The following is a 17,924-nucleotide window of genomic DNA, read 5'->3' as shown; positions in this document are numbered from 1 at the left end:
TCAATGGAAAAGGCATTTTCACATCCATTATCTCATTTGATCCTCACAACAGATGAGGTCAGCTACCGTGTTTTCCTGAAAATAAGACCTAGCTGGACAATCAGCTCTAATGCGTCTTGTGTAGCAAAAATTAATATAATTGATATGATATGTAATATGATATGATGATATAATATAATACCGGGTCTTACATTAATTTTTGCTCCAAAAGACACATTAGAGCTGACTGTCTGGCTAGGTCTTATTTTCGGGGAAACACGGTATCATTATTCCTATCCCAAGTCTCAGCCAGAGAAAAAGTCAGTTGTCCCAAGAAACTCGGCTAGTAAGCAGGAGAGCTGGAATTTCAACCAAGTTTGTATGATCACAAAGCCAATGCCCTTCCCACATATGCACTCACTTTTTTTTATCAAAAGAGTGTAAACCGTGAACCAGCTGTCTAACTGTTCCTTAAACAAATTACCTAGCTTGGGTAACAAGTTCCTGGAGAAAAATAACTGTCAATTTAACAGTATCAACATGAAATGTAACGTAATGACACTAGAAGCGGGCCATCTTTTAATAAATCGTATAGCCAATGACAAAATTAGCATCAAATTATCCCAACAGTTCACTAGTAGTATAATTAGTCAAAAAGGAAGGAAACCAACACTGATGGCGCCCTTCCCATGTTAACAGGCATATATTGGGCACTATCACGTCCAGTAACCCTTGAGCATCCCTGGAAGGTGGGCATCATACCCCTATTTGCAGACGAGCCAATGAGGCTCATCCAAGGCTAAGAGTTAGCCGATGAGAGTTACCAGGTATAGCCAAGATCATCAATAAATGGCAGTGCCAAGATTTTAAAACCCAGTCCCCAAACTCCAAGTCTGAAGCTATTCCCTGGGGCTATACCATGCTTTGGTAACTTTTAAAGAATTCTTAAAACAGTGTACGTATGTCTGGAAGGGCCTTTAACTTTGGTAAGATAATCAAAACACTCCATGTCCCTTACTGCTGTAATACAGGACTAGACGATAGAACGAACAATCAGATATATACATCTGATGATATATTATTGAGCCAATCGCTGCAATATCTGAGCTTAACAGAAACTTTCATTTATCTTCAGAATATTTTATACTATAACTGAAAACCTAGCATGAGCTTTAAATCCGGAAAACTGCCTGTCACTTATTAACTCAGAAACCTTAATGTGGTTATTCCTCTGTATTTAAGTTTCTGCACATGTGAAATGGAAACAATACCTATCTCTCAGGGTTCTGATTAAGATTTAGTAATAATGTATGTAAAACACCCAGGGCAATGACTAGCTCCCGATAGCTATTATCTTTCTTTGTCCTCTGTGGATATTCCCAGGTTTTAAAACCATGCAGATGAACGATAAAAACTCAAATAAATGATTTTCCAAATGTAATGGGATGTTTGGTACCAAGAAAAATAAATACTCAAAAGATGACTTTAATTTTTCATTTTCATCCAGATATTTGGTACTAGATAGACAAAACCTTTAAAAAAAAAAATCCCAGATGACAATCAAAACCAAACTCAGCCCTTTTGCTTTGAATCCCTAAGCAGAATTTCTTCCCCATTCAGAAGGTCCCCTAGTTACCTAGTAACCACCTGCCAGCCCCAAACTAAAGAAAAGTGGCTCTGCACTGGGCTAATTACCCAACCAGCCTGAACAATCTAAAATGAAGTCTGGAATAAAGGAAATTGTCAGCCAGAATGTTAGTGAAATTATCCACAACAGGAGACCTGAGAATCCAAATACCACTGGGCAGTTATTTCCATGAGAATAAAATCACAATGTGTGAGCCCTGCAAATTATACCATTATTAAAACAATCATCCCATTGAGGCTACAGCTATCAGATAAATGGTTTTATTGTCCCCATTGTTTCATCCACTGCAGCAAATAGGTACAAACTGAATAAGTGGTTTCCAGAAGCAGCAATTTCTAGGAAATGACAATGCAGACCTCCATCTTAAGCCTCCCTTTGTGTTGGGTTGGAAATGCTCTGGAGGGGAAGAGGGGAACAGAGAATCAACTCTTCTCCACTGCCCCCAAACTCAAAGACCCTGACAACTTTATAAGCAGAAATCACTAGTTTTCCCCACATTTTCCTATTTCTTTTCCCCCGAGTAGGTCATTCCTGGGCTCACCCAGGAGGAAGAATTTGAACTCAGCAAATCCACTGTATTCACTAAGAAACCTCTAGACAATTTTCCAATCCAAATAAACACAGAGAGGAGAGACAAGAACATGGCCCCCAGTTTCTCTGGCTCCCACAATACAAAGTACCTCCAGCTACAGCAATGAGAATTAAAAAGAAAGCACAAAAGCATGGAATCAGCTCCTCCCATTATTAGAAAAAAAATCCCTTTACAATAACTAACTGCTAGGATCATAAACCTCGAACTGCATTTTCAGACTTAAATGGGAAATCTGAGTCACTACCTAACCACCATCCTGGGCCAAACTGCATCATGGAATGGGGAAGGCAAGAGTAATCCCTTCAGTGATAGCTCACTGAACTCCACACATCTGCCAAGTTTCAAAATGGAAGAAAGGAAACTTGCATCTCTGGGTGTCTACTATACGACAACCACTGTACACACATTATTTCTAACCCCCTGAGGCAGACGAGACATCAACTCATTGACAGGTGAGAATTTAAGGCTCAGAGAAATTTAGTAACTTGCCCAAGGTCACACACACCTATTAAATTAAGATTTGAATTAAGTTTCTCTGACTGTAAATTCTAAGCACTTTTAACCTCTGGTGTTTGCTTTTTTGTTCTACCTATTAGTATAACCTAATAAAATATACTTAAAAACAAAACAAAACACTACAGTATCACATTTAAATGCTACCTGAACCTGTTACAAACTTCTAATGCTGCGGGGCAGTCATGGAACCATGTAGATGAAGTCTGACTTCGTCATGTAATTCATCTTCCAAATTCTCCTTTAATCCTCTCAACAAATTTATGTGGTATGATCTTCCCCGACTTTATAAGTGAGAAAACTGAGGCTCAGAAAGATTGTATGATTTGCCCAAAGCAGCATGGAAACGAAAACCCAGAAAATTCTGACTACAAGCTCATTGCTCATGCAGCTTTATTACAATGCCAGACTTAAACATAAGCATAAAGAACTCAAAAATCTGCTGTGGAGTTCTTTGCTTATTTATGAAGAAACATCTGTTCATAATTAATAGCATGTGGGAGGAGGGAAAGAAGGAGTATCAGAAAGCCCTCCAGGGCCTGAAGCTGCCTAAACCTAAACTTTCCTGTTTCAAGGACACTAAAAGCTCATCCACTGGGAGGGACAGCGAGGGCTAAGTGACAGAAAAGCACATTGGAGTTCTGAACTCCTAAACGTACTCTGGACCAACTGAAAACAGGGCTGGTAATGCTGATGTCCAGGGACCAAAGGCGACTTTGTGCCAGGAACGCTCCTCGGCTGTTTCCACACATTGTTCCCATCTTCCTCATGGGCCTTTGGGTAGGACACTGTTTTACAGGTGAGTAAACTAGGCGGAGAGATGAAATGACTTCTCCAAAGTCGCAGAACTAATATAGAGGCTAGGGATCTGCAATCTGATTGGTCTGACTACAAAACCATTCTTTAACCAGTAGTGACAGAAAGTACATCAATGGTTGCTTGCATGGGAATCCGGGAGAGCAGGAGGAAGGGCTTACGTAGGGGTACCAGGAAACTTTGGGGGAGGTGATGGATATATTCACTATCTGAATTCTGGTGATGGTTTTACATGTGTATATGCATGTTAAAACTTAGCAAACTACACTCTATTTGTGTCATTTATTGTCAATTTTACCTCATAAAGCTGCTTAGGAGGGAAAAAACACATTGTTCTTTTTACTAACCACTGACCAGGACCCCAGAATATCTGCCCATCAACTTCAAACCACTGGTCAGTGGTTGATGGGCAGATATTCTGGGGTCCTGGTCAGTGGTTAGTAAAAAGAACAATGTGTTTTTGAAAAGAACAATGAGAAGCCAGGCCCAAGAGTTCTTTCCCAAACTGACTGAGTCCTGATTTTACGTAAACTATAAAGAAAACATCACTAAAAGTTTTGAGTACCTAAGAGTAACAAGTTATTTCCAAACACCCTGCAGCACTTAGGGCTACATTTCCATACAAATGAAATACTAATTATAAAACGGAGCCTGATAAAGGATAAAGGCTTTGGCATCACACAAACCTGGACTGAATCCCATCCTTGTTCTTTAAAGTGAATCTAGTCAGGTTGCTACATCTGTATCCAGTTCCCCATTTACAAAACGAAAGTGATAATAACAAACTCCCATTTGCTGAAATCGTACTACGTGCCACAAACCAAACTAAGCACTTTATCTAATCTCAGGTAATCCTCCCAACCACTATATACTGTAAATACCAGTGTACCTCCATCTCATAGATGAGAGTAAGTTATAAAAAGATTAAGTAACTTTGAAAGTCACACAGCCAGTAAGTGTAAGAGCTGAGATTTAAACTCAACTTGCAAAATTATTTAGAGAAATGAACTAGAAGGAGGAAGGAAAGTATTATCAGTAATACCGTGTTTCCCCGAAAATAAGACCTAACTGGAAAATAAGCCCTAGCATGATTTTTCAGGATGACATCCCCTGAACATAAGCCCTAATGCGTCTTCTGGAGCAAAACTTAACATAAGACCCGGTCTTATTTTCGGGGAAACATGGTAGTAGAGTAAAAATGATAGAATACCCCCTCTATTCTTTAAAGCAAGCTTCTCTAAAGAAATCTATTGTATTGAAAGGAAAAACATTGTTTTAATATGCTACAAACCAAATAGTCAGTTCCAATTTAACTGACTGAAGCTAGTAGCGGTGTGCATTTTACCCAAGTTATCCCTAATTCTCAGTCTGTAAAGTAACTTATCTGCTTTACTGATAGGGAAAATTCAATTCTGAAATATTACATAAACTTCAGTGGTGGCACAGACATAAGTCCTTTGACCAGAAATGGAGCTGTTTCCAGTTTGGCTGTTGCCATCTAAGCCACTCAGAACCACACTCAATATTTTATCAAAGACCACTCCTTAAGGACAAAACTAAAGAATCGTGGATTCTTCGCACCAATTCATGATGCTTACAGTGTTAGCACGTCATAAATGACATCAACACACTAATAGGCCCAATCTTTTTCTCTTATTTCTGGTTTGGGTAAGAACACTGATGCTCTAATATCTCAAAGTAGTATCAATAAATAAATAAAAACAAAAACCAGAATGTAAAAGGTGTATAGCACACTTATGAAGTTCTTTCACATGTATTAAATCCTCGCAACTTTCCAAGGTGGATATAGACACGACTGTCGTCACGTTACATGGGGGGGAAATGAGATTCAGATGCTTCAACAACTTGCTCCAAGACACACAGCTAGTAACTGGCTCTCAAATCCAGGTCTTCTGACTCTACATCCAGAATCTTCTATACACAAGACCTTACTTAGTCTTCTTTCCGAAATAAGCTCAGGTATGTACTCCTCCAAGAACTCATCCCTGAAAAAGGCATTATCACCTCCGTCTCTGCTACTTATTTTACAGCATTTACAACACACTGAACTGTAATATTACCTGTTTACACCTTGTACCTGGGAGCTCCCTGGAAGCAGATGGATCTTATCTCTATGTACCATCTGAACCTACCTACGTAGCACACAGCCTGACACCCATGCAAGCGAAATGAATGCATGCATTAGTCATTATTTTTGCCTGGTGCTCAGACTCTAATTAGCAAAATATTTTTTTCGAAGCCATAATTTAAATCACCTCTTAGGAAGTACTAAGGGCTCGACAGGGCAGCACAAATACCCCCCTTTCTGTGTCTTAGAGTTGACACACCATACCCCACGTCTTTAAGTCTGTCATCCCACCACCTTACCACATAAGCCAAATCCTTCATTTAGGTTCAAAACATCAAATGCACAAGCAGAGTACTGATAAAACCTGGTTTTGCAGCATTCATTTTACGTTATCTAAAAGTTAAAACTGACCAGAAAGTTAATAAGAAGGAAACTGGGGAGCAGAGAAAAGAACCAAGAGTTAGAAAAGCAATCATAAGGCCCCAGCTTCTGAAGCTACCAACGTGACCTTCATTCATTCCAAGTGAGATGACAGATTTCTCACAAATCAAGTTCGTCCTACACGTCTACTGCACACACGGCTGCCCTGCCCCAGCTGTGGGCAGAGAAGAGAGGCGAGTTTCCTAGGAGTGGGCTGGAGGGCAGCGGCACCGACAGAGGGGGGCCGGGGGGACAGCTCTAAAGGCTACCTCACATCTTTATTCACCACAAGATGGGGAAGAATAAGCACCAAGCCCCATGATTCTCTAAAATCATGACAAAGTTGTAAAACTGCTCAACTCCAAAGCATTTTGGTTCCACTAAGCCAAAGAAAACCCAACTGCATTCATGCTGGTTTTCAAAACAGTATTCTTAGTGAAGGCTAAACAAAAGTACCTATTCTCTCAATAAGAAATACGTAAAGACTGGAAACATAATCGTACTAATAAATAACAATATACCATCTTGTGCTGAACAGAGGCAGTGGCAACAAACTGTAATAATGTCATTGCATTCTTCATAGACATGCAAAAAAAAAGCTAGTTTCAGTTTCACTAAAGAATGTGCTTCATGAAGCCACAAAAATTATTTTATTAAATCTCAATCCTTAATGACACATCTTTTTAATATTCTGTGATGATACGGGAAGCACACATAAAGCGCTTCTCCTGCATACCAAACTACAAGAGTTATCGCAAGGAAAAGCACTGAAGCACTCGTGCAATTGAGTTGCAAGCTGAAGTAGCTGTTCTTTTTACGAAACATCATTTTTACTTGAAAGAACAAATGGCAGACAAACTATGATTATTCCGACTTGGATGTTTGGCAGACATTTTTTCAAAAATGAACAATGCGAGACTGTCACTTCAAGGAAAACAACTGTCAGTACTTGTTCCAATGATAAAATTTGAGCTTTCAAGCAAAAATTAGAAGAGACTTGTCTGATAAGATTGGTGGTAATATTAACAAATGTGATTTTTTGACATCGTGTAACAGAGTATGTCAACATGTAAGTAGATCTGCATAACTCAGTGACCACATGTTTTCCAAATGACCAATGCATGCTGTTACAATATCATATGCAGGGGTAGAAGACCCATTCAAAGTACAAAACACACCAATGGATTTTAATGTAACAGTCAATGAAAAGCCCACTGATATGGTTTCAGATTCCACAAAGCAATGGGCCTTTAAGAAACTACCAGTTGTCCAGTTTTGGTGCAGTATCCAAAAAGAATATCCACAATTATTTTTAAAAGGAATTAAAACATTCCTCCCTGTTCTAACCACATATATATGTGGGACGGCATTTTCTTTAGATATTATATAATCAAAATAATCAATTGCAACATATTAAATGTAAAAGCAGATATGTATCCAGTCATACACTAAAGAGATTTGGGAAAATGTAAACTACTTATTCTTCTAATTTGGGGGGTTGGGATAATATAGCTATATTCATAAAAATATGCTAACATTTCATAGGTTTATTGTTTTTAAGTAAATAAATGCTTATTAAATTTCAGAGTTTTAATTTTTTAATACAGTAAATATTGATATATATATATAACCCACAAGCAAAAGCTCTTTGGGGTCTTCAATAATTAATCAGTAAAAGTGAAGACACCAAAATATTTGAGAACTACTGCCACAAAGCAACGAGCAAGAACAAACTATTTCTACACACAAGAACATAAGTGAATCTCACAAATAAAGTTGAGTGCCAAAAGCCAGTCATACCTTAGAAAAGTTCATAAACAGGTAAAAATAATCTATGGTGCTAGAAGTCAGAATACTGGTTACATCTGAGGAAGGTATGTTTCCTTTCTTGATCTAAGTACTGGTTACTTACACTTTTTGTGCACTTTGTTACATATGTTATATATACCTCAATACAACTTCTTTTTAATTTATATGTTCTTTACAAACATAAATCCATACATACACCTGCCTTAGGCTCACCTAGAAGTTCTGTTAGCACAATTCTGTTAGAACTGGGCATGTTTTTATTATTATTATTATTTTTCAAACAGATCCTCAAGTGATTCTAATGTGTAGCCAAGATACTACTCATAGACAAAATTTCAAAACCAGGGAGCTTTACATTACAGCACAGTAAAAAGAACAAAGGCTTTGGAGCAAGGCAGATCAGGTTTTTAATACAAGCTTCCCTTCCCTTACTAAGTACGTAATCAAATGCAAACCAATCAATCCCTACAGGCCTCAGTTGCTTCAGTTTCCTCTTCTGTAAAATGAGCACAATACCCTCCCTATACAGTGTAAGTGTGAGGATTGAATTACATAAGGGAAAGAAAGCACCCAGCATACTTCCTATCACAGGCACTCAAATACGTATTAGGTCCTTTTTGTCTTTCTATCCTCATCCCCTACTAGTCCTAAGGCCTAAGACAAATGATCCTCTTGAGTCTTGATTTCTTTATCCTTAAAATGAAAATAATGCAACATGACCAACCTATGCATTATAGATCAAATAATTACAGTTGCAGAAGTATAAATAGTGTAATTGTATTTACAGGTAAAAATTTTTGTGATCAAGTCAAAATAAAAAGAAGGAGGACACATCAGAAAACAAGGATACGTAGAAAAATTATAAAACAGAGGCTAGAAAACATGAGCAACAGCAGAAATTGTCAAGATTGAAGGACGTGATCAGAAGGCAAATCAAGATCATAATCTCGAGTCAGCTAGCGATTGACCTTCACTGTGAAAAATATATTAGCCCATGGTTCCTTCAAAATGTCTGTATTTAAGAAAAGCATAATCTGTATCATCATAAAAATACGCATATTCTGAAGGGACCTGCTTAAACAGAGGGAGGAGGGAGAGTTGTGTTGCAGTTTTACAAACCTGGGAGTTCTTAAAGCTCCTTCATACAGAGATCAGTGGTCCATTTAATAAAATGTTAAACTTTTACATAAACAGAGTAGTTTGACAGAAGATTCTGTGCAATTGTTTTAGATACTAAAGATATCATAATGCCCAAGGAACTAAATAAAACAAGATACATAAACTTGCTTTAGTCTCTTTGTTCTTCAATATTCTACAACTTCAACTTTGATTTCTGATAACATACCAGGGATTCTCAACCTATGGCATACACATGGCCTGTGTTTGAATGGCCTGTGAGCAAGGAATGAAACACAAGAGGAGGAAAGAAGGATAGGACAGGGAAGGAGGAACAGAAGGAGAAATGACAGACTGTATGTTATTCAAAGCCTAAAATATTTTTTACAGAAAGCGTCTGCCAACCCCTGAACACACTATCTCCCTGTGTTCTATTTTTTAAGATTTTATTGGGGAACCGGACTTTATTGGGGAACAGTGTGTACTTCCAGGATTTTTTCCAAGTCAAGTTGTCCTTTCAATCTTAGTTGTGGAGGGTGTCATTCAGCTTCAAGTTGTTGTCCTTTCAGTCTTAGTTGTGGAGGGCGCAGCTCAGCTCCAGATCCAGTTGCCGTTGCTAGTTGCAGGGGGCACAGCCCACCATCCCTGCGGGACTCGAGGAGTCGAACCAGCAACCTTGTGGTTGAGAGCCCACTGGCCCATGTGGGAATCGAACTGGCAGCCTTCGGCATTAGGAGCACAGAGTTCTAACCGCCTGAGCCACCGGGCCGGCCCGTTTTCTACTTTTGAACCTTATGCTTTACATCATCATCAAAGCCTTTATCAATCCAATTAAATTCTAAATAAATAAAAACCTGTATCGGGAAAATTGCATATCACCTTAGTCCTCCTTAGAATATCACACTACCAGTTTGTCACTTATCCTCACTAAGCTCAGTTCAAAAGCTCACTACTCACTACTTGCAGGCACCCTCCCCTCCAGGAGCAGGAACTATAAAGATGTGACTAGGACACAATCCCTGCCCCAAAGAAATGCACAGTGTAAGAGCAGGAGCAGACAGCACCTGCTCGTTTTCCTAGAACAGGGCCAGTGCCATGACAGAGACATGCACTGGAGGCTCCCTGTGAACAAAATCGGGGCACTCAGGCAACCCTCCGAGCTCTGAAAGGTTTCTGAGGGGACGTGCACTCAACCCAGAGGGAATGAAGAAAGGGGGAAATGGCATGAGCAAAGGTGTGAAACTACACGACATGTGTAGAGACCACAGGCTGCCAGGTATCACCAGGGACGGGAGCTGAAGCAGGAGCGACAGAGGGATGGGCCGTACGAGGCCTAGTGTGTCCTGCTCAGGAGCTTGGACTTTAGAGGCAATGCAGAGATGTAAGCAGGGGAGTGACGTGGGCGATGACACCTGTTTGGCAGATGTGCGGGCTGCGGGGTGGGAGATACGTTTACTGGACGGCAGGAGGCTGCTTCACTCATCCAGGTAAGATATGGGTCTGAACTAAGGGGTCACAGAAGGAAAGGGGAGCTGAATTCCAGAAATATTTACAAGGATTTATTTTCAGCTCTGAGAGAGAAGGGAGAAGAAAAGACTAAGGGCACAGATTCGTGTCTTGAGCGACTGGACGGATGGTAGTGCCTGTAAAGTTAGGACAAAGCTGCAGGAAGAGACGATTTTAACATTTTTGGAGGACATCTAACATGGGGGAGGTCCGAACCAGTAGGTAGGAAATGAGTTCCGCTTTGCACCTGCTGAAGTTGAGGATAGACATGGATGTATGTGGGTGCCAGCAGCCAGCAAGATACACAAGTCAGAGCTGAGGAGAGAGCTCTGAGCTGGGCACGCAGATTAGAGAGTCATCAGCATATGGGCAGCAGTTAAAGCCAAGAGCGGGCAAGACTCCTGAAGGAAGGAATCTTAAACAGCCGGGTGAGCTAAGGAAGCCAACCCTCAGGAATACCAACATTTACTGAGAAAGCAGGATCAGTAAAGGTCTCTTCTTAAATATCAGTTAGTTTCAATAGCTTCGAAAGCTCTTCCTGCTAAACAACCAACTGGGAAGAGCAGAAACCACGAAATATGTTCCGTAGTACATACACCTCATCGAATGGACAAAGTCAAGATGAAGGAATTTAGTAGCGAGAGGGCTTTCAGCTGGAAGGCACAGGATGTGGAAAGAACAGCAGCCTGACGGTAGAGCATGTTTAGGGATTTGCTTATTTGGTTTGTACAGTAGGTACACATGCTAGAAAGGCCTTAAAAAGGGGTACAAAATAAGGCCTACGAGAACACTGGGAGGGAACCCTCAAGGGCCATTGTGCTGTTGACAGCAGGAACCATTCCTAACCTCTCCTCCCAGGGCACGTCTGCACACCCGTCAGGGCCTGAGCTCCCCAGCACCTCTCTCCCCTGCTCCCCCAGGGAGATCGGGCCATGCCAACTTCCATCCTCTTTGTGCCCCTTGCCCAAGTCTCCGCTGTAGCATTTATTACACGATGCTGGTTATGTGTGACATGTCCGTCTCCCCACTTGGTTGACTGTAGCTCCTTGAAAGCAGGGAATTTTAAGATTCGTAGCCCACACTTCCAGGACTCCCTTACTGCTATCTAACAGTCACTCAACAGATACTTTCTGAACAGATGCCTTAAACATATGTCACACACAAGACTCCTAGCTCCTTGGCCTTGGACTGCATTGTGGTTGTGGATTCACGTTCTTTGTTTTGCTTTATTTATAACATTAAAATAAATTTACAATCCAAAGGTAAAATGAAGGGAGATGCAGCTCAGAAAAATATGGAATAACAAAAGAACATGTTGGAGGGAAAAAAATTAGCTCTAAACAATTCATAAGTAATATAAAAATAAAAATAGTTGTAGCTACCATATTAAGCACAGACTATGTATGTGTCAGTCAACATTCCAGGTTCTTTGTCCTTCTCTCATTTAATCCATACAACAACCCAACAAGGGAGTATGAGCTCCCTTCTACATAGGCACAAATATTTCATCTCACTTTACTACTTAGTCTATGTAATACGTTACAGGTAGAAAACCAACAGGGAAATGACTATATTTGTTTGTATACTGCATTCTCCACTTCAATAAAGCCTCAATTGTTTCATTCTGAGCGAGCCAGCACAATTCATATGGACCAGGTCCCATAAATTCACTAGGAGAAAGTCCTCTAGCACCTTCTTTGTCCCACTATATCCAACAGTCTTCAAGTTTCAAGGAAGGAACTGTGAACTGACCTTCATGTATTCTTTCCTCCACTGGCAGAACCAGAAAGCAATAAACCAAACACTACAAGCTTTTTGCCAGCGTGGGATGCCCCGATTTCAGGTTTGTAAACTAGGAGCGGGGGGAAAAAACCAACTAACGTTTATATAGTCCTTTATAGTTTAAGAAGCATTTTCACTTTGATTATCTCATATGAATCTAATTTTACAGATAAGTAAACTGAAGGTCCAACAGATAATTAATGAATTTGGATTTCAAATCTCTTAGACAAAAACTCTTGGTGTTTAGGTTGCTAAGCTTCTGATATGAATAACTGATATGTATACTATGTATCCTATTCATGGTACTCTCTGTACAGCAGAAACAGACCCTCCTACACCATCAGGTGAGGATCATGTACGAGGCTGTATTTCTGGAAAAAGAATGATGCACAGAACTTCTAAGCAAAAGAGTTAAGTGACTTACTAAAATATGACATGAAGCTCTAAGCTGGTATAACAAAGAATTAGTCTCTAGTAAATAAAGCTGGAAGACAGTGCTCTTCCACAGCTAATGAAGACGGCTACTAACTCCCTCCAATTCCTACTTCCAAATATCGTAGGGCCACATCTGGATAATGCAAACTGGCTTCCTCTTGCTATCTAGAGTACCCACATGTGTACGTATATACATACATATACTGAAGAATAAATATGTGTATTTATATACATATAAATAAGAAGTGTTGCTGAGTAATGAGACTACAGACAATAATTTGCTTCCTTTTACTTTTTTATAACTTCCAATTTCAACCACGAGCATATGGTATTTTAACACTGAAAGAAATAAAGCTCTTGTAAAGTTAAAAAATAAGAATAAAGCAAGTCAATTATGTATGTAAGAAAACATACAGGATAATTCTATCTATATAAAGTTGCAAAGGTAAAGAATGTATAGTTTAGGATATGTACTAGTTTGGTAAAGCGATACAAAAAAGCGAGGGAATGACTCACACAAAATTTAGCAAACTGCTTACGTCTCAGAGAGCGAGATTCAATCAGGCAGGGAATCACAAGAGGCTTTAAAGATACTAGAAATCACCTTTTTATTAAGCTGGTAGCAAAAACATAGATCTTCAATTTATCATTCTTTAATTTGAAGATTTATGTTATAAGCACTTTTATATCTATCACTTGTTTCACAATTTAAAAGAAGATAAAACAGGACTGAAGAATCAGAATTTTGGGGCTGTAATCCAGACTCTTCCATTTACTAACTGTAACTAACCTTAAGCCATATAACCTCTCAGAGTAGTTTTTTCTTATTTTATCGATGAGGAAGCTAACGTATTTAGTACTTTACTGTTTAAAAGTTCCTACACTACAGTACAAACACGCAAGTACACAGGTAACCTATGAGATGATAATACAAAGTAACACCTCCTTAATAATAATACAAGAACTCAATGGCAGTAGGACACACAGGTGATTCACATTCTAGTCACTTCCTATCTAATGGCAACAAATAATTTTTTTACTGTATACTATGTAACACACTGTGTTCCATGCTTTCCACAGATTATTCTGTTTAATCCTCAAAACAACTTTATAAGATTAGTTCTCTTACACCCACTTAACAGATGAGACCATGTGCCCAAGGTCACATAGCTGGTAAACGGCGGACAAACTTCAGAACCCAGACTCTTCACCAGCACATTCGTTTTGCCTCACCGCTCTCACTCTATTTATTAAATAGTCTGCCTCTTCCACGACACTGAGAGCTCTTTGACAACTGTTTTTTGTTCATTTTCATTTCTCCGGACACTTAGCAGTCAAAAAGTAAATAAATATTGAACAAATATTTCATATATTCAGTGTTTTCAGGACAAAGTTATTTCAGGACATGAACTGATTTGTTCCATTCCCCTTGACAACTTTGTGAAGTATGAAAGCTTTTTTTTTTTTTAACTATTTAAACCACATTTAAGTGTATAATTCAGTGGAAGTACATTCACAATGTCGTGTAACCATTACCACTAAGTATGAAAGGTTTTTAATGATTTTATTGAAATCATTCAGCTATCAAGTTCCAGAACACGGATTTGAATCCAGGACTCCTGACGCCTAAATTCACAGGCTATTCATCCTACCAAGGTGCCTGTCTACTAATACGTCCATCTGCTCTCCCCTTCTCACCAGAGTTATGGAGAGAATCAAATGACGAAAAGATACTAAATCACTTTACATACATTTCTACAGCAGAGGTGACCACAGCTATGAAGGGAAAAAAACAAATCCACCAAGACGTTTCTCCCAGGCAATTACTTTTCATTTTGAGCTTTCCAAAACTAGGACTTTAATATAAATATCCCACCTCTAGATAAAGCCTGCAGAGCCACAAAGCAATGTCAGGACCCCAGAGTAAAGTTATGAGGAGAAACGCTTGCATTAATTAGATTACACTCTCATCGAATTAGAGGTAACGGCTTAAACCTGATTTTCATTCTAATACAGAAAGCTTCCTCAATTAAAAAAACAAAACAAAAGAAAAACACTTCCAAGGATAAGTCCAACCTTCCACCATTCTGCCCATTTTGGGGGGGGGGGGAATTCTAAATATTGGGTATTTTTATTTGCGCAACTGTGAAAGCCAAGGAAAATGGTGTTTGTGAGCTAAACTCTAAAGCTTAAACAAAAAGAATTACTTTGATCCTTCTGGTGCCGATTTTATCCTCTTTACATTCCTCCCCATTTTTTCTTCAGTTCTAATCAATAGCCACTTCGTTTTTAACGTATCATACTTAACACAATTCAGTCCAGAAAACTGCTTCCTCCATGCACACCCCTCTACCTCCCCATTCTGCCATGAGAATAAGTATATCATTAAGCTTTAACTAAAATTTCTAATAGATGGAGATATTGCTTCTGTAGTTAATGTAATGTGTCCTCTAAATGTAATGTAATGCCATCCCCTAAAAAATAAAATAAAAATGATTCTATATGCTTTATCCACATCTGACAGAATTCTGACCACCTGAATTCAATCTATAGAAATATAGTCCAATTCTTTTAAATCTCATCAAGTAATGTCAGAAGAGAATCAAATGAAAAACTCCATCAATACCAAAACCATCTTACCAATGAATATTTATGACATTTCCATATTTCCTGTCTTCCCTCTGTTTACTTAAAGCGGTGGTGCCAAGATTCATCTCAGGATTATTAGCCTGCAATACAATGATGGGCCTAATTGCCTTGCAAACCAGGACACCAATAAATGGAGCCTTCAAGCAATCAATTTTTAGAGGAGAAAAAAAAAAAAATGCCCAAGCTCTTTCTGCATACACGCTGCCTGACTAGAAGATGAATTCAGCTTTATATTTTTCAGTCTCATTCATCAGTTCTCAAGCAAGGAACGCTCCCTTTGCTACCTCAAGCTCATCAAATCTATTGAATTCTAAATTCCAGGACTAATTTTTAAATGCACCAAGGGGAAGGCTGAAAAGACGCAGAGACATCACATAGAAAGACATCCATCACACTCCAGTTTCATCTTCTCCACCTTTAGTTTGGGAGTGGGTTTTTCTCTCCAAACTTTGTTTTTATATCAATACGAGCATACCTCCTTTTATTGTGCTTTGCTTTGTTGCGCTGTACGAATGTTGCAGTTTTTACAAATCGAAGGCAAGACCCTCCACCAGCAAGAACACAACTCACGTGATGGTAACACTCACTGTATAGTGATGGTCTGGACCCAAACCTGCACTACCTCCAAGGTGTGTCTGTAACAGAAGACACGCTCCCCTCCTTCATTCTACCTTAACTGAAGCCTCTCTCAACTCTCCCCTTTGGGTTGATTTACTTCCAAATATAATACTAATATACATGCAACAAAAAGATGAAACTAACAGCTTACCACGTCCTCTAGGGGTCTTTCATGTACCTTCTCTGTCCCCTACAAAACCCCTGTGATTACTGTCTCCCCCGACCACAGCCTCCAAAGCTGTCCATTTAAGTCCAGCCCTTCACCTGCTTCTGCCTGTTGAAGGCCATCCAAACCCTTCCCCTGCCTCCTCCCAGCATTGCTTGTGCCCCCTCCACATCCTCTCTGCCCGTCCACACCACCCCATGTCTCCCACCCCGTAAAGAACCCCTCTGCCACCTCCCCATTAGCAACCATCTCGCCAGTCCTACCAGTTCTTCTCAGACATTCCTTCTCCAAAACTCCCTCTGCCACCTTGACCAGGGGACATTTTCTTCAAGACACCATCCCCCCACATTGCTCACCACCTGCCACTCTTCTTTCAGTGAATCCAGCTCAGCAGTGACTTCTGTGCCCTCTGCCTTAACCCTGCACCCAGACAGCCACCAATGCCCCTTCCAGTGGTTCTAAGATCACCCTAAATCCCATCCTACTGTGCACCCTCCCCTGCGCCTTCCGCCCAATTTCAATCCTTGTTCGCCCATTTTGGGCCTAATTTCTAATTTATCCCGCTCCTGCCAGTTCACCATTACACTCCCCTCATTGAAAGTCCCACTCCCACCAGCTCCCCAGGAACACCCCAAATTCTACCTCCTCTGCTCTCCTAACCCACGCGATTCCGTAAGTCTCCACAAATTCCACCACCCCCAGATGGCAAACGCCTACTTCAAGCTCAGGTCTCAACCCACGCCAAGCCCCTCACCCCCAGCTTCCACCACCTCTATCAGCCTGCCCTAGGTCCACCCCCAATTCCACCCTCCTGAATTAACCGCCCCCCCACCCCCGCGCCAGGGTCCTATCCAACCCTGCAATCCCACTCTCTATTGAAATGATCTCCTTACCCCGCACCCCAGCTCGGATCCCAAACTGTCAACTGCTCCAGGCCAACCCCAAATCCACCACCCTCATTCAATCCCCTCCCCCATTAAAAGCCATCCCACTCCAGTCTCATCATCCAGCTCGCCCCCAAACCATCCCAAATTCCACCCCAGCCCCCCGAACCCACGTTCCTGTCCCAGGTCTGGTTATTCCCCATTAAAAGTCCCCTTCTCCTGTGGCCCCCCAACCTGCTCGGGTCCCACCCTCACCCCACCCCCAGCCCGCGCCTGGACAAGTCTCCCCTCCCAGCCTGCCATTCCATCGCGACCTCAACCCCCTTCCCCCAACCCGCGCTCACGCAGCCTCCACTCTCATTCTCCCCAGCACCACCGGCCCAGGCTCAGGGCGAGCGGACCAGGGGGCGGTGGGGGGGGGGTCTCCTCACCGGAGAGCCGCTGCAGGCGAAAACGGCGACGGCGGTGGCTGAGGTGGCGATGCCCTTGTCTTCTCTAGAGGGTACAGAGGCGACGCTCTCGCTCTCTCGCCCGTGTCCAGTAAGGTGGCGGATGGCGCGCAGGGACCGGGATCCTCCTCCTCCTCAGCGACTCGGCTCTGAATCCTCTGCAGTAGCCGCCGAGAAGCCCGACGGGTGGGGGGAGGGGACGCTCGGCTGCGGGCGAGGGAGGAGGAGGCGAAGGGAAGGGGCGGGGGACCTATAAGGACGGGGAAGGAGGAGCCGGCGCAGCGCCGCGACACGTCCCACAGCCTCAGCTTGCCGGGACCACAACTCCCGGCATGCCCCGCTCCGACCCGCGCGCGGCCTGCGGCTCCTGCTGCGCGCCCAGTGCGGCGGGGCGGTGCCCTACCCGGTCATGGACAATGGAATAAAGTCAACCATCCGCGGGCGATTTTTGTA

The 17,924-nt window shown here is 41.4% G+C and overlaps 1 protein-coding gene across 3 annotated transcripts in view; it reads right to left on the bottom strand.

Moving 5' to 3' along the window:
• The window catches only part of FAM168A (family with sequence similarity 168 member A), a 189,763-nt gene that overhangs the window by 132,087 nt on the left and 39,752 nt on the right, over positions 1 to 17,924 (bottom strand). Inside the window, exon 1 of one of the 3 annotated variants that reach the window (XM_019744364.3) lies at positions 17,454 to 17,716. The exons of 1 other annotated variant lie outside the window; for it this stretch is intronic. The gene's annotated coding sequence lies outside the window, so the exon portion shown is untranslated. Of the gene's footprint in view, positions 1 to 17,453; positions 17,717 to 17,924 lie in introns of those variants that run through there. One more of the 3 variants, XM_019744365.3, reaches the window with a different exon arrangement.

The sequence above is a fragment of the Rhinolophus sinicus genome, chromosome 14 (genome assembly GCF_057876585.1).
Source record: "Rhinolophus sinicus isolate RSI-liver-muscle chromosome 14, RSI-T2T, whole genome shotgun sequence".
Taxonomy (NCBI): domain Eukaryota; kingdom Metazoa; phylum Chordata; class Mammalia; order Chiroptera; family Rhinolophidae; genus Rhinolophus; species Rhinolophus sinicus.
This window is presented reverse-complemented; position numbering and strand designations above follow the sequence as displayed.